General features: G+C 38.9%; 1 long non-coding RNA gene across 2 annotated transcripts in view; it reads left to right on the top strand.

The window, feature by feature from the left end:
- Positions 1-7,299, top strand: part of LOC144975650 (uncharacterized) — a 133,761-nt gene extending 126,462 nt beyond the window's left edge. For both annotated transcript variants that reach the window (XR_013645958.1, XR_013645959.1), the window contains exon 3: positions 6,924-7,299. This is a non-coding gene — a long non-coding RNA (uncharacterized LOC144975650). The remainder of the gene's footprint in view (positions 1-6,923) is intronic.
- The last annotated feature ends 13,863 nt before the right edge of the window (positions 7,300-21,162 follow it).

Here is a 21,162-nt window from a genome sequence, read left to right as displayed (position 1 = left end):
CAGGGAGAGGGGACGGGATTCATATACAGGGAGTAGGAATAATTCTAAGCAAGTTTGCCCAGAAGTCACTGAGAGGATGGGAACAACACGGAGAAAGGATCATCATGGCGTCCTTTACAACACGGAGTAAGAAGATCAGCATGAACATTGTACAGATCTATGCCCCAACAAATGATGCAACAGATGAGGACAAATATACATTTTATAGTCTGCTACAACAAATCATTGACAAGTTGCCAAGGAAAGACATCAACATATTGATGGGAGATGCTAATGCAAAAGTGGGACAGGATAACGTAGGTTATGAAGGTATCATGGGACGTCATGGCATGGGAGAAATGAACGATAATGGTGAGAGATTTGCAAATTTCTGTGCATTCAACAGTTTGGTGATTGGAGGATCAGTGTCCCCCCATAAGAGGATCCACAAAGCAAGATGGTGTGACAGAGAATCAGAATGATCATTTTTGTATCTCTCGTAGATTCAGACGTTCATTGGAAGATGTGACAGTACGGAGAGGGGCAGATGTTGGATCAGACCACCACCTGCTATTGGCAAAGTTTAAGCTCCGACTCAGAAAACATGGGGCCAGATCACATACAAGAAGAAAATTCGAGGTGAATGCACTTGATGGGGAAAAGAATAAGGAATTCAAACTACAATTGAGTAATAGATTCCAACCTCTTACTGAGCTCGAGGAGGTCATAGATGTAGAGTCACATTGGGCAAAGATCAAGGAAGTCTACATAACAACTTGCCACGAGGTATTGGGGGTAAAGAAATCGGAACTTAAAGAATGGATAAGTCCAACCACCTTGGACCTTATTGAAAAGAGGAGAACAAGGAAGGAACAAGTGAATGCAAGCCGAACAAGGGCTTCAAGACTGGATGCACAAGAGCAGTATCGAGCCATAGCTTAGGAAGTCAAAAGATCTGTGAAGAAAGACAAGGAAGCATTCATGAACAGACTTGCAGAGAAAGCAGAAGCAGCAGCGACTGGAGGACACATGAGGATCCTTTATCAAACTACCAAGACACTTGCTGGAAAATATGGGAAACCAGAGATACCAGTCAAAGACAAAGATGGGAAAACTATTTTCGGAAAAGAGGCTCAATCTGAACGATGGAGGGTACATTTCAACTGCCTTCTGAACAGACCACCACCAGACACCCAGCCAGAAATTTTGCCTGCAAGGAATGAGCTACCAATTAGCTGTGATCCACCATCGATAGCAGAGATTGTGGATGCCATTAACAAGATGAAAAGGGGGAAAGCTGCTGGACCAGACCAGATTCCACCGGAGGCTCAAAAAGTTGATGCGGAAAGAAATACTGAGGCCCTGCACCCACTATTTGAGAGAATCTGGAATGATGGGATATTCCCAAAGGATTGGAAAGAAGGACATCTTATCAAGCTTCCAAAAGAAAGGGGACCTCAGTAATTGTAATAATTATCGAGGCATCACTCTTCTTTCTATCCCAGGAAAGGTTTTCAGCCGTATTATTTTTGAGAGAATTAAGAATGCAACAGATGCTAAACTGCGGGACGAACAAGCAGGTTTTCGGAAAAACCGTTCAACCACCGACCAGATTGCCTCTCTGCGAGTCATAGTGGAACAGTCTATAGAATGGAACTCTCCTCTTATTGTCAACTTTCTGGATTACGAGAAGGCTTTCGACAGTATTGACAGAGCAACATTGTGGAAAATTCTGGCACATTATGGACTTCCTGAAAAGATAGTAAACCTTATTAAGGAAATGTATGAAGGATCAAGTTGCAGGGTTGTACATGAAGATCAGCTTACTGACAGCTTTGAAATTAAGACTGGTGTCAAGCAGGGATGCTTGCTCTCTCCATTCCTGTTCTTCCTTGCCATTGATTGGCTAATGAAGGAAACCTCCAAAGGGAGAAGAAATGGGATACAGTGGACCCCCTGGACACAGTTGGATGATCTGGATTTTGCAGATGATCTGGCTCTTTTGTCCCACACCCAGGACCAGATGCAAGCAAAAACCACAATTATAAACAGCCTCTCGGAATCAATTGGTCTAAGAATTCACCCTGCAAAGTCAAAGGTCTTGAGGATAGGTACGCGTCAAAGGGAGCAGATCAAAGTAAAAGATCGGGAACTCGAAGATATAGACACTTTCTGCTATCTCGGAAGTATAATTGACAAGGATGGAGGCACGGAAGCAGAGGTGAAAGCATGAATAGGAAAGGCACAGGCTGCATTCACATCTTTGAACAGAGTTGGGAGAACTAAAGATATCTCCCTTCGACTAAAGCTAAGACTTTTCAACTCAAACGTGAAGTCTGTCCTACTGTATGGATGTGAAACTTGGAACGCATCACAGGCATGTATAAGGAGGGTACAGATTTTCGTAAACAGGTGCATGCGTAAGCTACTCAGAATAAAATGGATGGATAGAATAAAAAATGAAGAAGTATGGAAAAGAACACAGCAAAAACCAGTGGGAGAGGAAATAGGAAGAAGACGATGGAGGTGGATTGGACACACGCTTAGAAAGAATGACTCAACTATAACAAAGAAAGTATTGGACTGGAACCCTCAGGGCAGAAGATCAAGGGGAAGGCCACGAGGAGCATGGAGAAGAATTTAAGAAGCTGATATACAGAGAAGTGGTAAGACCTGGAATGAGATAAAAAAGTTGGCTCAAGATAGAGAAGGATGGAAACTGTTTGTCTGTGGCCTATACCCTGACCCAGGGTGAAAAAGACAATGATGAATATCCACTACATGTGTTCAAGGCCCTTTCCAATGGGTTCATAACCAACAGCAACCCTATACATGTAGGATGTGACATGATTCCTTTAAGGCTAAATTACTTTTTTTTTCGGACAGAGATAACGCTATTAACTTCCACGTACTGATTTTATACCTGAATTCAATGAGAGAATTGTGGGTAAAGAACATTTCCCAAGGAATCAACTTTGCGCCGGTTTTCGGATCCCGAGACGGACAGGAATGATTTACTGCTTTCTGCCCTGTGGATAGAGCGCTATTCTAATGCAAAGTAGGGTACTTTTCTCAAAATCGAATAGATCCACCTACTCGATCACAAGATTAAAAAATGGGGAACAAAGAGAGTCATAAAAACAAAACAAGTTTAATTATTAATTATAATTATTATTGGAAATCCACATCCTTGCAAACCAACATCAAAATAATGATCTACCAATCCAACTTCCGCTGTCCTCCTTCACGTAGAACTTGGAGAATGAACAAGATAGAGAGTCCCCTCGGAGGGTTTGAATGAAAATGCTTCTGCAGAATCCTGAAACTTGGTTGGCAACAGCATGTTACTAACGAAGAAATCTCCAAGCGCACAAGAATGAAAAACATTGTGGTTGAAGTCAAGCACAGACGATGGAAATGACTGGTTTACGTTCTTAGAATGAAAAAGTCCAGACTGCCTCACACAGCACTAAGATGGTCCCCATCGGGAAAGAGAAAGAGAGGCAGACCATTGGGCACCTCCTGGAGGAGGGAGGACAGTTGAAGAGGAGATGGAAGAGGCTGGAAAGACATGGATTGAGCTGAGCTGGCTGGCCCAGAACAGAGATGCCTGGAGGAACTTTATTGGCAGAAGCTTCTAATGGTGCTCACACCACTATGTTAAGACGATCGACCCAATCAGCAAATTCCGCGCCGCACTCGTGCATCGCCGTGCACTGTCCTGGACATAAAATCATTAGAACATAGCAGAAATAAAATGAATCTAATTTTTGAAAACCACAATATCTCAATGACAACAAAACATAGGGTTTTGAAGACCTATGTATGGTCAGTATTATTATATGGCTGTGAAAGCTGGACAATTACAGAAGACATTAGAAAGAAACTGGAGGCAGCAGAAATGTGGGTTCTTAGAAGGATGTTAAGAATCTCATGGACAGAGAAGAAAACTCATGAAGAAGTATTAGAGCAAGCTGAAACCAAAAGGTTCTGAATTCGTACAATAAGAAAAAGACAAATGCAATTTTTAGGGCACCTAAATCAACATAAATGTATTGAACATCTTGCTCTCACAGGAAAGATAGAAGGTAAAAAGAGTAAAGGTAGACCAAGATAAACATATTTGAATAGTTTGAACAGCTGGGTGACAAAGAAAGAGAAGAGTAATATTAGTTTTCTGAGGTTATCTGATCAGAGAGATGAATGGCACAGACTTGGTACTTGATTGAAGAAAAACATAGCAGTGTGGAACCCGGGGTGGAACCGAGGCCTTCGGGCCTTTCGGGTTGGACCTCCATTAGTCACATATCAGTGCGGACCATTCAGGGGGCCCACTATAGGCCCGACATCCGGGACGGGCTCGTGACGTCAACCGGAAGTATTCCTTTGCCCCCGATATGCCTCAAGCTCCCCCACCGACGACAACGCAGGAGATCCACGAGGGAGACTTGATTGGCGCCGAATGTTCGATCAACGATCCAAGAGGATAAGTAAGTCATCATAGTTAAAAGTGACCTTACTCGGATACGAACCTTGTTCGTTTGCCCATCATCCGAGTGCTCTTCTTGTTTAAGCTACCGTGAAGGACGTATCGTGCAAAATCTTATTAATCTATGGACACAGCGGTTAGGACTTCACCTCAAAACCTAGGGTACCAGGTTCAACCGTAGCCATCGTTAACATATAGCCTGACACTAGAACCCTCTAGGACTGGCAGTTTGACGACTTTTTTTTTAGGTTTGTGTAGCGTCTAGTGAGTTGTCGTTAGTCGAACTCAAGGAAACAAGTTATTTGGTTGGTTGAACTATTGAATACAACTCACGATTTGTTTGCTTTTGTGGCCAAAGACTGGCATTTTGACGTCATTTTTTGGTCAGTGTCAGGCCATAACTTTACGATGGCTTCGGTTCAACACACACCCCGAAGCTCTTTGCACATCCTCTCTCGCCCTAGCTTATAATTGTTACACTGCACTGCGGTTGGAACCTGGGATTTTCCAATCTTTATTTGAAGCATAGAATACAGAACATTCTCGTGGAGATGAATGAATGGAGTTTTATTTTATGTTTTTACTTCTTTTATCTATGACGCCTGCCAGTGCCCACGTGACATGTCAAAGTCTCAAATCCGTAAGAAAGGTGGTTTTTTTTCTCCTTTAGCTTTTTGATTTATTATTCTAGTTGCCATATGCAAACTAGGTTTATTATAACATATACAAACATTCTCCTCAGTTCAAGACGTTTACTTAACCCAGTGGCGGTGGTGATTTTCTTTCTTCCCATTTCTTCTTCTTCCAACAAAATCCCGATAACGATGTGAGAGGGAACGTATTTATTATTTACTCATTTATTCTCAACAGGAGCATCTTGACCTTCCCAGATGTGAAACCGGTGCAGATGGGAAAATGGGAAAAGAAAGTATTCTGTTTTGCATTAGTTTGTCATAATTTTCTATGAAAGGTGCATTCAATTGTCTTAACGAACCACAACATCTGTCGTAAAAAAAAAACAAAAAAAAAAAAACAAAAAAAACAAAAAAACAAAAACAAAAACAAAACAAAAAACAAAAAACAAAACAAAACAAAAACAAAAACAAACAAAACAAAAAACAAACAAACAAAATAAAGACACCACCCCCCCCCTCCCCGAAAAAAAACACAAAACAAAGCAAAAAAGAATGTTGAGAAAAACATGAAAAAGAATTAAAAAACAACAAAACTAAAACAAACAAACGGACAACTCCAAAACAAACAGGCACACACACACACACACACACACACACACACACACACAAACAAAACAAAAGCACATACACAAAAAACAACACAAAGTAAAAGAAAAAAACCCAAAAAAAAAAAAAAAAAAAAAAAAAAATAAAAAAAAGACAATATAAGACCAAAAAAAAAAAAAAGAACAAAACCCCAACAACAAAAGAAAACAAAACAAACAAAAAGCAAAACATAAATAATTTTAAAACAACAACAACAACAACAACAAACAAACCAATACTTACATCTTAGTCAGAAAACACTTCATTCATTCCAATACATATTTCTATATCTTTTGGGTAAACCGATCTCCACTCAATTCGTCAAAAAGTCTAATGAAAATGACGTCAAACTCCAAAATAATATATTTTTTTTTAAATTCCCTTTATTCATCCCATAGGGGAAATTTGTCTCTAGGGTCTTTTCCGAGGGAAGACTGGAATAACTCAGGCGTCAGCCGCAGTGCAGTGCCGCAAATTGAGCAAAGGCCACCGAGCGCAGCGGCGGGTGTTCAAACCCGATACCTTTCGGGTAGGAAGCAAAGACCGTACCGCTGAGCCATGCTGCCCCCTATCTTTAAAAAAGAAAACGACGGAGGTTTAAATTTAATGTCATCGACAACAGAAAGAGATGATATTATTACTCTATCGTTTTTTTTTTGTTTTTTTTTTTCTGGCCAAACCGAGGGGTGAAATGCGTTTTCTCCGAGTATGGCAGTAGCTGATCACTAACTGCACTTCCCTAAAAAAACGTGGGCATTTATATAGCGCAATATCCATTAAACGTGCCCAAAGCGCTTTACAAGGGGTCGCTATCCAGCAACAACATTTAATAGGTTGCGAGACATGACGCTTATCTTTGTGTGACGGAGACAACACTGCTAACGGCCAGGTACTCATTTTACACTTGAGTACGGTGAGAGAATGTGAGTAAAGAGCCTTTTCCAAGGACTCCTCAACTACCCGCCGTTCAAAGCGGGACTCGAACCTTGGACCTATCCACCCGAAGGCGAGTGACATATAACAAGACCACACATTTTGTTATTATTATTATTATTATTGCGTGCTATGTTGTGACGTAATGGCCCTCCGTTTATTTAGAGAAGAACTTGAACCCATCTTCTCTTTTACTTTTTTTTTTTAAAGCAGAATGGCTACTATTTTTTTTTCTTTTTCAGTTCCAAATTTCTCACTTTCGGCCGATTGTAATTGTATATTAAAACCCTTGTCGTAACGGAGTTACTGCTCTTTTGGTGAAGGCGGTACGATAATAAAGTTACGGTTATTATTATCATATTTATGTTATAATCATCATCGTCATCATTATCACCATTTTCGTCATCATCATCATCATCATCATCATTATGGTCAGGACCAAACTAAGTAATCTCATTCCAAGACAGAAAGCAATTGGAAAACAGATACAGGGGGATAGAAGTAGAAGACACAGCAAGTTACTCCCCTGCCCACTGTGGGAGGTCAGGAACCCCACCCAGATATTGGACATATATTCAGACAGAGTAAACAAAGACAAACACACGTATTTCCGGTTGGAGTGATGACGTCATAATGTGGACAAGACGATGAACTCGCGTCGTCAGGGAGGATTTGAACAGTTGATCCGTCCGATTGAAACCAACAGGAAAGAAAGATCGAGGATTATCCCAACTAATCGGCTGCACATAATGACGATGATCGTAGTAATTTGTTGGTGTTGGAATTCAAACAAACATCAATGATGTCTTAATGAATGAAATGTCTTATGTTGTTTATCAATAACAAGGATATTAGCTAATGCTTCTGCCAATAAATAAATAAATAAATAATAAATAATTGGAAATTGAGCTTTTATACAGCGCAATATCCATTAAACGTGCCCAAAGCGCTTTATAAGGGGTCCCTGGCCAACAGCAACACTTGACATGTAGGATGAGACATGACGCCTGTTTGGCGATATTACAATTTGTTCGAACAGAGACAACGCTGTTAACGGTCATGTGCTCATTTTACACCTGAGTACAGTGAGGGAATGTGAGTAAAGAGCCTTTTCCATGAACTCGGCTATGCGCCGAGTGAGGCTCGAACCCAAGACCTTCCGATCCTAAAGCGAGTGTCATACCACTAGATCACATAGCCGCACAACAACAACAACAACAACAATCACAACTACTACTACTGCTACTACTACTACTGCTACTACTACTAACTACTACTACTACTACTACCACTACTACTACTACTACTACTACTACCACTGCTACTGCTACTGCTACTACTACTACTACTGCTATTACTACTACTACTACCACTACTACTACTGCTACTACTACTAACTACTACTACTACTACTACTACTACTACTACTACTACCACTACTACTACTACTACTACTACTACTACTACTACTACTACTACTTCTACTACAACTACTACTTCCAAATCATTTTGTTTCACCGTGAATGTTAACTCATATTTAACCACCGAAATCTACGAGGGCTCTTTCAGAAATAACCGATAAATGCCCATTGCTCAGCAACCAGTGGAGATTTTTTAATTCTGTAAACGACATGAAATTCCTTATTTCCATACGGATATTCCCAGAAATTATGAAGTGCATCATTTTGCACAATGAATTTCTAGACGATTTTAAAGATGGCGGCCCACCTTGAAACTTGGTCAAAGGAGGAAATCAGAGCTGTCATACGTTTTTTGAACGCCAAAAGTCTGAATCCTACCGAAATTCATAAAGAACTTCAGAGTGTATATGGTGAGCATGTTATAAGCCGTACACAAGTCTATCACTGGTGTAATTTGTTTGAAGCCGGCCATTCCGACTTGACAGACAGGGAAGGGAGAGGGCGTTCGATAACTGCGACGTCAGAAGACAATGTGAAGCGAGTTGATGAGCTTATTCGTCAAGACAGGAGGTTGAAACTTCATGAAATCGCAAGCAGTCTTGAAATTTCGGAAACTTCTGCCCATAGAATTGTATTTGATGAACTTGGCTATAGAAAAGTCAGCGCAAGATGGGTTCCTAAGCAATTGACAGACAATCATAAAGAACAAAGATTGGACATCTGCAGGGAACTTTTAAGAAGAAGCAAGAGCTCACGCAGGGTTCACGGGCATACTGCCAACACCGGCGGAGACTTTCTAGGGTACGATGTGACTTTTCTTGACAGCATAGTCACCGGTGATGAGACTTGGTTGCACCATTGCATCCCAGAAACAAAGCAAGATTCGATGACATGGAAACATCCTTCCTCACCTGTCGCGAAGAAATTCAAAGTCATGCGGTCAGCAAAGAAAATAATGGGAACTGTTTTCTGGGACAGTCGTGGTGTTATTCTGTTCGAAACCTTACAACCTGGAGAAACAATCAATGCTGCAAGGTACTGCCAAACTCTTGACAAGCTTAGGGAGGCCATTCGCAGAAAGCGCCCAGGGCAGTTGACCAACGGGGTCATTTTGCAACACGACAACGCTACACCCCACACAGCACGAGTGACGCAAGGTTGGCTAGAGAAATATGGATGGGAGATTTTGCCACACCCACCACACAGTCCAGACCTCGCACCATCTGATTATCACCTCTTTGGGCCACTGAAACGTGAGCTGGCAGGAGAGCGCTTTGATGTCGATGAAGAGCTTGTTGACCATGTGCGGAAATGGCTACAAAACCTTGACGGAAATTTCTTCCGAGAGGGTATCTATTCCATGGTGCGGCGTTGGCAGAAGTGTGTCGACAGACTTGGCTGTTACGTAGAGAAATGAAGGACGAGTCAAGGTATGAACACGTGCAAGAATTTTGTTGATAGCATAAAAAACGCGGATTTTACAGGCAGTTAATTATGAAAGAGCCCTCGTACCTATAGATAATGTTATGGCAACCGGGTGTGGAGTGTAGAATGTGTAAATTTAAGTACCAAGGGACGTAACCATGAAAATGAAAATGAAGTGTTAAATGTGTAAATGTATGTACCAAGGGAAGTAATCATGAAAAATGAAAACAATAAGGAAGGGAAGAGTATTCATTTCATTAAGTCTTCGGGAATGAATGTGAACGTTTACAAAGCCATTCTCTCAACGAACATCCATTTAAAGTTCTTGTTCATCACGTTCTATTGACAAAGGCGGAACCTGAGAGGTCTTTGACTTTGTGAATAAAATTGGAGCTTCTATTCTGTTTCAGTTTTTCATTATTATTTACCTATTCGAGCTTAAGCAGCAGAATTTGGCTTTAAAAGAGCTCAAGGAGACTCCTAGTAGTAGTCCTTCAGAGTTGCCAGGCCCATGGAGTCGAGGTTTATCCCGGTTTCTATAGCGTGAAACGGACAATAGCAATTGCTTGCTACCCTTTGGATAGGACGCTAGTCTATCATAAAGCACTTCCGCCAAATCTTACAGACCTAGCTACCCAATCACTACCGGGTGGACAGGGGGGAGGTTCAGAAAGTAAATCTCGACTGCACCTGGGATCGATCTCGGTCCCTTTGCTTGTGAAGCGAGTGCTCTACCAACTGAGCTATCGGGACCGTAAGGAGAGTACAAAAATAACGTTTATAAAAGAGCAATCTATCTGGATGTCCAGTCTCATTGTAGTTTTTATGGGTTTTTCTATGATTGCAACACTTTTAGGTACGGCTATGTGATCTAGTGGTATGGCACTCGCATTCGGATCGGAAGGTCGAGGGTTTGAGTCCTGCTCTAAGCAGCACATATTCGTTCTTTCACCGTACTTCACCGGTATAAACGGGAGCGATCTATATTCATGTTTTCGTCCAACCCAGTCATCAATCACATAATTTGTTGCTGTACAACGATTGGACATTTCTAAATACATCTAAACACGCTGCTTTGTTTATGAAAGTTGTAAACAGATCCATGAGTCATGCTGAGCAAAATGAACAATTGTCACGTTGGATGTTTCTCAAACTGTGAACAGTTTTCACAATGTGGGTCATTTTGAGCACACTTTGCAATGTGACCAATGACCTCGAGCACATGGAAATGTAACATAGATAGAATGCGCTTGGCCAAGGAGTTCACAACATTGCCATCCGGAAGTATAACGGACCAACACACAAAACTCTTGTGTAACCATGAACTCTTATAGTCTGGTTAATACAGTTTAGTGAGAACAACTCACAAACGCGGATGGCAAAAAACAATAACAAAGGTCTGTGTGACGTCATCTTCGTCCTATCTATAGATCGTGCCCATTGAGTACCTGACCATTAACGGCGTTGTCTAGGTCTGAAAAAAAAATGTTATGTTTTGAGTAAAGCAGTGTCGAGTATTCGATTCTCTTTGAGGTCCTGACACTATGTGCATGGACTTGCCAAGTTGTAACATCTACCTTCTCGGCGTTCCTGCTTCTACCCCACACTGGAGCGCAATACTCCACGGCGGAATAGCATAGTGCCAAAACAATGACGGCAGGGGAAAAATAACGAGCAATGTCAATCTGGAACTAAGACAGAGAGCAACGTGGAAAAGGGAAAACAGATACTGGCGATAGAATAGTGACCTCGACGCTCACCGTAAGAGGTCAGAAGACCCCATCCTGACTGGCGTCATATTCTCTTGTACCAAAGGAAAATTCCACCCATCCCAGTGAACCAACCAAGAGAGGTCAGAAGACCCTACTGACTAGCGAACATTCTCTAGCACCAAAGGAAAATTCCACCCCTCCCAGTGAACCAATCACAACACAAAACATGAACAATCTTTTTACACAAGTGTTTATTTACATATTTCCCTTAAAGCAAACACACGAATTAAAAACAAACAAACAATGCTATTTATATCTTAAGTCGAGTTCTAGTAATCATAGCACGCTCACAACCGTTGTCATAACAGAATTGTTAATACCATTGCAGTAAATATTACTGATTCATATAGTATTGCGATTTGGCTTATCAATGCCATCATATCCCTTCAAAGGAAGTTTAACGACCATAATAATAATGATGATGATGATGATGATAATAATAAGAATAACAACAAGAACGACAATGTAACGGCTACCACAAGAGAGCCCCATCGCATGAATACCCGAGAGTTTCCCTTACAAAACCATTTTTTTTGCTATGGAATTTGTGATGTCCTCGGGCCTTCTTTGGCTCTCATGTTCCCTTGGGCAATGAAGGACATGGGCATACATACTTCCGGTTTTCATTCTAAAACAAGAAATAAATAATAACGTGAAGTTGAATGTAAGCTTCAATTTAATTACAAAAACAGATCAAATGAACGTACTACGCCACTACCACATCATCTCATTCATCTGTGGTGTTTCATTCATCCTGTTTTGTTGATAAAGGGGAAACCCAAAACGTTCATTTGATCTGTTTTTGTAATTAAATTGAAGCTTACATTCAACTTCACGTTATTATTTATTTCTTCGAGCTTCGAGCAGCAACATTTACACATTCTAAAGCAAGACCATCAAGTGAAATAGAAGGAATAATGGGTTTAAGTGATAGAAAAGACAGCTATTGATCCCAACAGCTCCGAAGAGATGGTCGAGAGTCTCCATTCAGTTTTGAGTAACATTTGTCATCTCCAAAATTTAAGTTGAATTAATTTATTTTAAAAAATTTTTAAAGGGTTTGACGGCGCCTGCAACACTTTTAGGTCATACCTATGAAAATTGGATAGTAAAAACATTAAAAGGACTTGAGGAAAAAGTAAGACAATAGACCCAACTCAGAACAATACACAATAGAGAGATGATTTACACCGGAAAAAAATATCTTCCAACGCTAAAACTATATATATTTCCCCATAAGCCAGGAACTCTGGCCGTGGCCAGGACAAAACCAAACATCACCATTTCCGGACGTAGATATAGAGGAATTGAAAATATTGCAAAAGTAACCTCAATGACTGTGGGAGGTCAAAAAATCCGATCCAAACAAAACCAATTAAGGCCAAACTATGTATTAGAGGTAGGGATGTGTATTATATATGTACTAGGATAGAAATTCTATGCCATTTAGTCCGTGGATTGCAGTATTAAGCGGGCAGATCAGTTACTTGTATTTTTGGATAAGGCCATAGTCGTTTGTTTTTGTTTTTAAGGGTTTTACGGCACTTGCAACACATTTAGGTTATATCAGCGCCAGTAAAAAGGTAGAAAATGGGATCGTAAAAAGTTCTAGAATTACAATTAAAGCACCCAAGAAAAAGTAAGACATAGGGGAACTGGGAACAAATAGGGATCAAATGTAGATTCCAAGAGCATACCACCAATGTACTTAGTTTGAGATCACCCATAAGTCTCATCCAGACACAAGCACAAAATCCAACAAAGAGGAATACACTCAAATGATAACATTATACATTCAAAATAACAAATGTAATAAAACATAACAGAAATTATTTACAAGGAAAAAAATGTCATCAGCTCCCAAAACAATAACTATGCATTTGACTGTTTCCATCCAAGCTAGGACTCCGGCCAGGGCAAAACCAAGTAACTCATTCCAAGATAAAGACAGATATAAGGGGATAGAAGACACAGTAATGTACCTCCCTGCCCACGTGGGAGACTTTGTTCTTTTCATCTTTATCGATGCCAAACTTCTGTAATATAAAAGTCCCTTCAAAATATTTGACTAAAAGATTGAATAACACATCAATGGTTAAGATAAAAAACTTTATATTCGTCAAGCTTCATTTTTAGACGTTTAAAAAATACATACATATTGACTACTTTAAAGTCACAATCACTATCCAGGAAAAGGAAAATGTGATCCATTTCATTTAGGACAAATCAAATTTAGTTTTGTTTTATTAGTTTGATGTCACTTGCAACATTTGAGCTCCAATTTCCCCGGCTGTAAGGATCTCAAGACTTAAATAATCTCCTGCTACGGCGATGAGAAACAATCGTAATTTCAATCCCTCCCAACCCAGGCTATATAACCTTGGCTCATTTAAACTCTTTACTCAATTGGCTTCAAAAGTCATGACGTCACTTCCCTCGTAATGACGCATAGTAACTGGCTCTAAACTATCGGAACAATGGCGGACGCCCTTATGAAATATTTCTCCGACGAGCATAAACGTGTATCCAGAGGAGAAAAACATTATAAATATGATCATGTTTTGACTTTTATACATTCTGATCACATGACATATGAAAAGTTCTAGCCAGCATGAAGAATAAAAAGTACCAATTTTCTTTGTTTAGATCCACGCTGCTGGGTGACGTGACATCAGACTATTGAATCCAATTATTAACAATTTCTCTAAAAAGTAAATCATTCTATATTACATTTTTATCACACTCAAGTTTTATACTAGTAATTCCGGGATGCACAATCTACCCTATGGACCGTATGGCACTTATACGCAGGTCTGATATAACCGAATGCAATTACGGGCCTGGTTCAGCACTGTTGTAATTAGGTAGTTTGATGTCTTTTTCAAAAATAAAAATTAATAATTATTTTTTACATAGACAGACAGGCCTTTAAAAAACCATACAATAAGATACCTTACTTTTAGATCTAGGATAAACGGTTCCAAAGTTATGATGATTTTACTACTCTAAATTTACTCTTACAAAAAGCTCAAAATCTGTGACCGAGATTTCCCCCACTGGACAGCAGCCTCTCGATAAGGTAACTACATATTGAAACGGGATTTTAGCATAGAGAAAAGAGGGTTGGTCACTTGTGGTCAACATTAAACATACTGCGCTGCCTTCAATCTTTATGAAATTTGACATAGACATAGATAAATGAATTATCTTGATGCATTTTTTTTTTTTTTTTGCTATCTCAATTTTGAAAATAATTACAAAAGTTTTAAAATGACATAATTTTTATCAAATTATAATTTTTGACATATGGTACCCACATTGATTTCTATCACATTGAAATAAAGCTTGATCTCTGCTCTTTAAAATGATACCAGAACCGTTCAAATACTGTGAAAAATAATGCAACAGTGATTGTTTGAAATTGTGTTATTCAAATTTTACCCCAAACTTGTGCTTCACTGTCCAATGGCTAATGGGCATTTGTCTCCAGGCTGGAATCAGACTACCTATTGTAATGGACAATATTTTCATCCGTTTGAGAGTATTTCCATCACAACAATTGTTTGTTTTGTTTTGTTTTTAAGGATTTTACTGCGCTTGCAAGACATTAAGGTCATATCAGCGCCAGTAAAAAGGAAGAAAATGGGATATTAAAAAGTTCTAGAATTACAATTAAAGCACCCATGAGAAAGTAAGACATAGGGGAACTGGGAACAAATAGGGATCAGATGTAGATTCCAAGAGCATACCACCAATGTACTTGGTTTGAGATCACCTATAAATCTCATCCGGACACAAGCACAAAATCCAACAAAGAGGAATACACTCAAATGCTTACATTATACATTCAAAATAAAAATATAATAATACATAACAGAGAGATGATTTACAAGGAAAAAAATATCACCTCCCAAAACAATAACTATGCATTTGACTGTTTCCCTCCCAGCTAGGACTCCGGCCAGGGCCAGGACAAAACCAAGTAATCTCATTCCAAGGCAAAGACAGAAAGCATGTTGGAAAATAGATATAGAAGGATAGAGGACACAGCATGTACCCCCCTGCCCACTATGGGAGGTCAGGAACCCCACCCAGCATCACAACAATGAGACCATTATAACATTGGGTTATCAGACAAATGAGCATATGTGGACTTGGACCCAGTCCAGCCACGGAGACCAACTACAGCTAGAATTACCGGCCACTGGCAGTATCTCAATTTTTACTCCACTGCCCATAAGGTTTGTTTTGTTTGTTTTTAAGGGTTTTACGGCGCTTGCAACACATTTAGGTTATATCAGCGCCAGTAAAAAGGAAGAAAATGGGGTAGTAAAAAGTTCTAGAATTAAAATTAAAGCATCCAAGAAAAAGTAAGACAAAGGGGAACTGGGAACACATAGGGATCAGATGTAGATTCCAAGAGCATATCTTCAATGTACTTAGTTTGAGATCACCAATAAGTCTCATCCGGACACATGCACGGCCCCCACTAAGAGGAACACACTCAAATGCTTACATTATAAATTATAACAAATATAATAATACATAACAGAGAGATGATTTACAAGGAAAAAAATATCTCCCAAAACAATAACTATGCATTTGACTGTCTTCCTCCCAGCCAGGACCCCGACCAGGGCCAGGACAAAACCAAGCAATCTCATTCCAAGACAAAGACAGAATGCAAGTTGGAAAACAATATAGGGGGATAGAAGACACAATAAGTACCTCCCTGCCCACTATGGGAGGTAGGCTGCCCATAAGGGAATCTTTACCCAGCCATAATTCTGTATAGCATAGGTTGTGTAAACAATCTTATATTGAGACAGATTCATGAAGCAAAAAAACATGATCAAACATGCATTCAATGTAAACATTAGTAACAAAAGCCATTATGTTTTGAGTAAAGCAGTGTCAAGTGTTAGATTCTCTTAGCAACACGGACAACAATAATAATAATAGTAATAATAGTAATAGCTGTTTCCATTTCAATGGGAATACACCATGTGTGTATCACCCACCCTTAACCCCTTAATGGTGGGATTTGGTTTTACTCCAACCTATCATCAGATTTTACCATCTGTACCATGAGAATAATAGGGAATGCATCTCAAATCATTTACACAGCAACAAACAATAATACAATCTATATTACAGTGCTGAGGGGAACAAAAAGTCAAAAAGGAAAAACATTGTGAACGACTGACTTTCAGCCCCGTTTTTACTACACTATCGTCCACTTATAGAGCAATTGAGATTATCTATTATTGATACTATAGCTTACTTCAGGAAAATGGGATACAGCACCTATTTGTTCCACTACACATCAAGTTTCTCCCTGCCTGAAATGTAATTTTTAAAAAAAAGGAAAATTCTTCTTCTGACTTCAAAAACGCGGGTTTACATAGATTCGAGGAAAAGCATCAGCACTGAATTTGTAGAGAAAAAAACTTCCATAATATCAGGCAAAAAGAACTCTAACACTGCATAACAGATAGATCATGTTCAAGGAAAAAAATAAATTCATATTCCCCATTAATGGGTTAAGGGAAAACAGCTTGTGGACGGGATGGGATGGTGAGCATTGGGTAAATTGAAATAATAAGACAAGATTTAAATCAAAGCGTTTGGAAATTCAGTCTTCATTGTTCCTTAAAATAACGTAAACATAACTTGTTTAAAACAGACTATTTGTACTTAGTAACAAAAACATCCAACAATTTGATACAAGTATGAAATAATTCTGGATTTGAAAAGAAAGTTGATTTTTATAGCATCAGTAAATAGGAAGGTATTTTATTCGTTTTGTTTTAAGGTTTTTATGGTGCCTGCCACATTTAAACTCATTTCAGAGAGAATAAAAAAGGGTAAGATAGTCACAAGATCCAGGTCCTAAAAATAAATTGCTCTAGAAAGCATTTTTATGTTATGTTTTTAAGGGTTTTACTGCGCTTGCAACACATTAAGGTCATATCAGCGCCAGTAAAAAGGAAGAAAATGGGATAGTAAAAAGTTCTAGAATTACAATTAAAGCACCCAAGAATAAGCCAGACAAAGGGGAATTGGTTCAAATAGTGAACAGATGTAAATTCCAAGAGCATACTATCAGTGTACTTAGCTTGAGATCACCTAAAAGTCTCATCCAAAATCCTAAATGCTAAATGAGCTTTTATATAGCGCAATATCCACTAAATGTGTTCAAAGCGCTTTACAATGGGCCCCTGGCCAAAGCAACATTTAACAGTTAGTACGGGACATGATGCCTGTTAGGCGATGTTACAATTTTTTTTTGGAGAGAGACAATGTTGTTAACGGCCAGGTTATCATTTTACACCTGAGTACGGTGAGAGAATGTGAGTAAAGAGCCTTCTCTTCTCCAAGGACTCAACTATGCGCTGAGCGAGGCTTGAACCCAGGACCTTCCAATCCGAAATCGAGTGTCATACCACAACACCACATAGCCGTACAGGTCCCTACTAAGAGAAATACACTTAAATGTTTACAAATTATATATAATACATAAACAAAACATAATACAGTGCATAACAGAGAGATGATTTACAAGGAAAAAAATATCATCTCCCAAAACTAATTATACATTTGACTGTTTCCCTTTCAGCCAGGGCAAGGACAAAAACAGAAAGCATGTTGGAAAAGAGACATAGGGGGATAGAAGACACAGTATGTACCTCCCTGCCCACTATGGGAGGTCAGGAACCACACCCAGAAAGCATTTTTAAAAAGTTAGACAAGGAGACTAGTTCAAAACAAGGAATGGTCTACGCTTCCCATCTGTGATTGCCTAAAGTCCTTCTTTGATAAAGGCTAAATGAGGGGTTCATCCAAATACTTAAAAATAACTGAAATATTTAAGATTGAGCTTTGAGCTTCAGCTTTTATATAGCATAATATCCACTAAACGTGCTCAAAGCACTTTACAATGAGTCCCTAGCCAACAGCAACACTTAACATGCAGAACGAGATTTGACGCCTGTTAGGCGATATTGCAATTTTTTTTTTTCGGACAAAGACAACGCTGTTAACGACCAGGTACTCATTTTTTTAAAGATATAGAGCAGAGATGATTTATTAGGAGAAAAATATCACCTTCCATTCAGAAAGAAGATTTTTGTCTTTTTTCCTTTGGATTAAAATTCTTAACGCCAGGGCTTGGATAAAATTCATTCATGGATAAGAACATCAGGCGACATGGAAGAAGAAAACAGATAAAAGGAGAGAAAGGAAACAGCAAGTGCTGACAACCCTGAACCACCATTGGAGGTCAAAGGTCTAAACCCTCATCTAAGACAGCATGAAGCGTGGCCTTCGTAAAGTTATGGCCTGATACTGACCAAAAAATGACGTCAAAATGCCAGTCTTTTGCCACAAAAGAAAACAAATCGTGAGTTGCATTCAATAGTTCAACCAATGAAATAACTTGTTTCCATGAGCTCTACTAATGACAACTCACTAGGCGGTTCAAAAACTAAATAATGACTTCAAACTGCCAGTCCTTTTGGATTTCAGTGTCGGGCTATAACATAACGATGGCTACGGTTGAAGGCACACCGACTGATTGATGTGTCAGAGAGAGCACAAGAGAACTTGCTTTGTTTGACTGGAATATTTCACCTCATTGTACATAATTCATTTTCATATTGATAAAGTAAGGAAAATAAAAATGAGATCGGTCATGAACTTCATCTCAATTGAAATCTAAACTGATTTCCTCCAATGACAACAGCAACAACAGTAATAATAATGATAATAAAGCACTTGGTCTCTCAGCATATCAAATATCACACATTTTCAATAATTAATTTGTCAACAACACAATATTTCAACACCTGGCATCGGAATATAACCTAAAATAATGTTAGATGAAAAATATATATTTGAAAAAAATCCTTAAAAAATCTCAATCTGATCAGATCAAAATCTTCAAATAAAGAGTGGCTCAGTGAGTGATATAGTGATATTATTAATGACACATTTGACAGCACCTAATCTGTTGACAACAGCAACTATGTAATGACATTCTCAAACCTTTCCATTCCTGTGGTAGTTTTAGAAAACCAGTCTATCAGATGAGTGATTTTCATGCATTCTGCACCTCCTGTAAAAAGTTACCAACTGCAGTTTGAAGTACTGAACAAAAATTGATATAACGCCTTTAAAATAACCCCCCCCCCCCCACCCTCCCAAAAAAACAAAACAAAACCAAACAAAACAAAACAACAAAAAACAAAAACAAAAACAAAGAAAAACAAACAAAATAACAAAAACAAAAACAAAATAAAAAAAAACAAAATAAAGCAAAACTACAAAATATTGAATGCAGAACATTTTGGCCTCCTAACCCTTCTCCAGCCACCAACAACGACAATTCATATGAAATACAGATAGGAGAACAAGTATCTGCACATAGTTTGTCCCGACTGGGTGGGGGGATGACTTTTCTCCAATATATCGGGATTTTATGTGAATTAATGAGTTCTTTTTCAATAATACCTATGAACAGGAAGATGGTGTACAAAACAAATGGACAGCTAGATAAGCTTAAACACTGTTGAATCACAGGCATGTATATTATATACCAAAAAGGAAGACAAAAGGGAATAGTTACAAACAGATAGAGGTGGCAATCTACCCACAAGGGTACTCGAAGTACAGACAATGGCAAAAGGAAGACCATAAGTTAAATCCTAATGCCAAGGATACACAGTCAGTCAGATGTATGTTTTGTTGTTTTTAAGGGTTTCACGGCGCTTGCAACACATTTAGGTTATATCAGCGCCAGTAAAAAGGAAGAAAATGGGATAGTAAAAAGTTCTAGAATTACAATTAAAGCATCCAAGAAAAAGTAAGACATAGGGGAACTGGGAACAAATAGGGATCAGATGTAGATTCCAAGAGCACACCGTCAAAGTACTTAGTTTGAGATCACTTATAAGTCTCATCCGGACACAAGCACAAAATCCAACAAAGGAATACACTCAAATGCTTACATTATACATTGAAAATAACAAATATAATAATACATAACAGAGAGATAATTTACAAGAAAATAAATATCTCCCAAAACAATAACTATGCATTTGACTATTTCCCTCCCAGCTAGGACTCCGGCCAGGGCCAGGACAAAACCAAGTAATCTCATTCCAAAACAAAGACAGAAAGCATAATGGAAAACAGGTACAGGGGGATAGAAGACACAGCAAGTACCTCCCAGAACCCCACCCAGAGTCAGATGTATGATTTACCGAGGAAATGTCATCTCTCAAAGAAAAGCAAACTCACATCATCATGACTGTCTCACCCAGAGAAAGATCTTCATCAAAAACCAAGTCACTTCACTCTTGGACGAGGACAGAAAGCCACAGAGAAAGGGACAATGACACCGTCTCCTTAGGGACTGTGTGACATTTACATATATTATTGGTATGAGTGAGGCCCTGGTGGAAGGCAATGATGGATAGCCAGCTGTGTGGATACTTTGATAATGGAAAAAAAAAATGAATGGAACCACTCAGAAAAAAACAACTTAACATGCAACACGTTGGGCTCGTTTTTGTTTTTGTTTTTAAGGGTTTTACGGCGCTTGCAACACATTTAGGTTATATCAGCGCCAGTAAAAAAGGAAGAAAATGGGATAGTAAAAAGTTCTAGAATTACAATTAAAGCACCCAAAGAAAGTAAGACATAGGGGAACTAGGAACGAATAGGGATCAGATGTAAATTCCAAGAGCATACCACCAATGTACTTAGTTTGAGACCACCTATAAGTTTCATCCGGACACAAGCACAAAATCCAACAAAGAGGAATACACTCAAATGCTTACATTATACATTAAAAATAACAA

This window comes from Berghia stephanieae, chromosome 6 (assembly GCF_034508935.2).
Source record: "Berghia stephanieae isolate SIO BIC M18660-M18661 chromosome 6, UCSD_Bste_1.3, whole genome shotgun sequence".
NCBI lineage: Eukaryota > Metazoa > Mollusca > Gastropoda > Nudibranchia > Aeolidiidae > Berghia > Berghia stephanieae.
The sequence above is the reverse complement of the archived record's forward strand: the minus strand, read 5'-3'. Positions and strand labels throughout refer to the sequence as shown.